The sequence below is a fragment of the Triticum dicoccoides genome, chromosome 4B, assembly GCF_002162155.2.
Source record: "Triticum dicoccoides isolate Atlit2015 ecotype Zavitan chromosome 4B, WEW_v2.0, whole genome shotgun sequence".
In the NCBI taxonomy this organism is placed as follows: domain Eukaryota; kingdom Viridiplantae; phylum Streptophyta; class Magnoliopsida; order Poales; family Poaceae; genus Triticum; species Triticum dicoccoides.
This window is the reverse complement of record NC_041387.1, coordinates 287,793,498-287,797,555: the sequence shown is the minus strand read 5'-3', so window position 1 is coordinate 287,797,555 and position 4,058 is coordinate 287,793,498. Positions and strand designations below refer to the sequence as shown.

The window sequence follows — 4,058 nt, the reverse complement described above, 5'->3', positions numbered from 1 at the left end:
CTAAATTATGCAACTGAACTTTTAGCAGGAAGCAAGCACTCACCAAAATTCAGACAGGCATGTAACTAACTTCTGTAATAACTGAATTTAGCAGCAGGCGAGCACCCAACAAAATTTAGATAGGCATGTAACTAAATTCTAAACTGAATTTCTAGCAACAAGGAAGCACCCAGCAAAATTGAGATAGGCATTATACTAGATTCTGCAATGCAATGTTTATCTTACTCAGAAGCAGAGCAGGTATCCACCAAAATTCAGTCTGACAGCTACATGTAACCCAAATTCAGACATACTACATGTAACCCAAATTCTTCTACAACTGAACTTGTAACCACAAAATTCAGACAAGCAAGCAACCAAATCAATTGGGTCATCAGTGAGTCACCTGCAGCACGACGGAGTTGATGACATCCGCGTATCTGACAGCGAGGTTGAGCGACATACAGCGGGCGGGGGCCATGGCGTAGCACCTGGTGCGGCCCCTCTCGACCTTGCCGAGCTTGTCGAGGTTGAGCACAACGACCATGGTGAGCATGACGGCGACGCCGGCGCTGAGGGACTGGCCCGTGAAGGTGAGCGTGTATGCGGGGTACGTACCGGTCGAGGAGGTCCTGGAGCAGGTCGCACTCCCTGTCGAGCACCCAGCCAGCGGCGCGGAGGAGGCCGTTGTGGACGTAGCCGCCGTCGAAGTGGCGCTTGCCGAGGCGGTTGTCGAGGAGCGTGCGTGTGGTCGAGGTAGACGAGGTAGGGCGTGACCCGGCCCCCCGTGTCGGCATAGGTGCGGTGGCGCACAACGTTTGAGGGGTCGAGGAGGAGGGGCGCCGCGGCGAGGAGGTCCGGCGGGGCATAGTTGGCCATGACGAGGTGGCACATCCTGGGCACGGGCGCGAAGTCGGCGGCGGCGGCGTGGCCCCAGGTGGTGCTGTCGTGGTGGCCGGAGTGGACGCAACGCTTCCACGCCCTGCGGCGGGGCGTTGAGGAGAGGAGGTGGGAGCAGAGACTGGATTGGGGATCTGGATCAGGCGCTGAGTGTTTTTTCTGAGACATGTCGTGGGATGGTTGGTGGGGTGGGAGCAGATGCAGGTGGTAGCGTGGGGTTTATAACCCGCGCTACTACTATTGACTTAGTAGTAGCGTGGGTTTATAACCCACGCTACTACTACGGCTAGTCCCAGGAGGCACAGTGGAAATAACTTAGTAGTAGCGAGGGGTAAAAACCCGCGCTACTACTATCATGTTATTAGTAGCGTGGTTTTCTCAAGCTCGCTACTGCTAATTAGCAGTAGCGTTTGTTTTTAAACTGCGCTGCTGCTAAGATTCTGTGTATAAGGTTTTCCCTAGTAGTGTGTGCCTTCCTCTTTGCCCCCTGCTGTTACTAACATTTTGCAGGAGTTCACTGACGTCTTTCCACAAGACGTGCCACCGGGATTACCACCTATTCGAGGGATTGAGCATCAAATTGACTTAGTTCACGGTGCATCGCTACCCAACCGTGCACCATACCGTACCAATCCAGAGGAGACGAAGGATATTATGCATCAAGTACAGGAGCTACTCAACAAAGGTTATATACGCGAATCTCTTAGTCCTTGTGCTGTTCCTATTACACTAGTGCCTAAAAAGGATGGTACGTCACGTATGTGTGTTGATTGTAGAGGCATTAATAATATTACTATTCTTTATCGTCATCCTATTCCTAGGCTAGATGATATGCTTGATGAATTGAGTGGCTCTACAATATTCTCCAAAGTTGATTTGCGTAGTGGATACCATCAAATTCATATGAAATTGGGTGATGAATGGAAAACAGCATTTAAAACTAAGTTTGGTTTATATGAGTGGTTAGTCATGCCTTTTGGGTTAACTAATGCGCCTAGTACTTTCATGAGACTAATGAACGAAGTTTTACGTGCTTTCATTGGACAATTTGTGGTAGTCTATTTTGATGATATACTGATTTATAGCAAATCTTTGGAAGAACATTTGGAACATTTACATGCTGTTTTTATTGCTCTATGTGATGCACGTTTGTTTGGTAACCTTGGGAAGTGCACCTTTTGCACCGACCGAGTATCTTTTTTTGGCTATGTTGTTACTCCACAGGGAATTGAAGTTGATAAAGCCAAGATTGAAGCTATTGAGAGTTGGCCGCAGCCCAAAACGGTCACACAAGTGAGGAGTTTACTTGGCCTCGCTGGTTTCTATAGGCGTTTTGTGAGAGATTTCAGCACCATTGCTGCACCTCTCAACGAGCTTACAAAGAAGGATGTGCCTTTTGTTTGGGGTACCGCACAGGAAGAAGCCTTCACGGTATTGAAAGATAAGTCGACACATGCTCCTTTACTCCAACTTCCTGATTTTAATAAGACTTTTGAGCTTGAATGTGATGCTAGTGGAATTGGATTAGGAGGTGTGTTATTACAAGATGGCAAACCTGTTGCATACTTTTCTGAAAAATTGAGTGGGCCTAGTCTGAACTATTCTACTTATGATAAAGAATTATATGCTCTTGTTCGGACTTTAGAGACATGGCACAATTATTTATGGCCCAAAGAATTTGTTATACATTCTGATCTTGAATCTTTGAAACATATTAAAAGTCAAGCTAAACTGAATCGTAGACATGCTAAATGGGTGGAATTCATTGAGACTTTCCCTTATGTCATTAAACACAAGAAGGGTAAAGAAAATGTTATTGCTGATGCTTTGTCTCGTCGCTATACTATGCTTTCACAACTTGACTTCAAAACATTTGATTTGGAGACCATCAAAGATCAATATGTGCATGATGCTGATTTTAAAGATGTAATGCAGAATTGTAAAGAAGGAAGAACATGGAACAAGTTCGTTATTAATGATGGCTTTGTGTTCCGTGCTAACAAGCTATGCATTCCTGCTAGCTCTGTTCGCCTTTTGTTGTTGCAGGAGGCGCATGGAGGAGGATTAATGGGACACTTTGGCGTGAAGAAGACGGAGGACGTACTTGCTACACATTTCTGTTGGCCAAAGATGAGACACGATGTTGAGCGTTTTGTTGCTCGCTGCACTACATGTCAAAAAGCTAAGTCACGACTCAATCCTCATGGTTTATATATGCCTTTGCATGTACCCTGTGTTCCTTGGGTGGATATATCTATGGACTTTGTTTTAGGTTTACCTCGAACAAAGAAGGGGAGGGATAGCATATTTGTTGTCGTGGATAGATTTTAGAAAATGGCACACTTTATACCATGTCATAAAAGCGATGATGCTGTTAATGTTGCTGATTTGTTCTTTCGGGAAATTATTCGCTTGCATGGTGTGCCAAATACTATTGTTTCAGATCGTGATACTAAATTCCTTAGCCACTTTTGGAGTGTTTATGGGCTAAGTTGGGGACTAAACTGCTTTTTAGTACTACTTGTCACCCCCAAACTGATGGACAAACTGAAGTAGTCAATAGAACATTGTCTACTATGCTTAGGGCTGTTTTGAAGAATAATAAGAAAATGTGGGAAGAATGCTTGCCTCATATTGAATTTGCTTATAATCGTTCATTGCATTCTACTACTAAGATGTGCCCTTTGAAATTGTGTATGGTTTCCTACCTCGTGCACCTATTGATTTGTTGCCTTTTCCATCTTCGAAGAAGGTTAATTTTGATGCTAAAGAACGTGCTGAATTGATTTTAAAATGCATGAGTTAACTAAGGAAAAATTGAGCGTATGAATGCTAAATATAAACTTGCTGGAGATAAGGGTAGAAAACATGTTGTGTTTGCACCTGGAGATCTTGTTTGGTTACATTTGCGTAAGGATAGATTTCCTAATTTGCGCAAATCAAAGCTAATGCCACGTGCTGATGGTCCTTTTACGGTGTTAGAGAAAATAAATGATAATGCATATAAACTTGAGCTACCTGCTGATTTTGGGGTTAGTCCCACTTTTAACATTGCAGATTTGAAGCCTTATTTGGGTGAGGAAGATGAGCTTCCGTCGAGGACGACTTCATTTCAAGAAGGGGTGGATGATGAGGACATCAATACCATTGTTAAACCCACAGCCCCTACTGTTACATAT

General features: G+C 44.4%; 1 pseudogene; it reads right to left on the bottom strand.

The window, feature by feature from the left end:
- Window positions 1-373: 373 nt before the first annotated feature.
- LOC119292654 lies at window positions 374-1,047 on the bottom strand (annotated as a pseudogene).
- Between the last annotated feature and the right edge of the window lie 3,011 nt (window positions 1,048-4,058).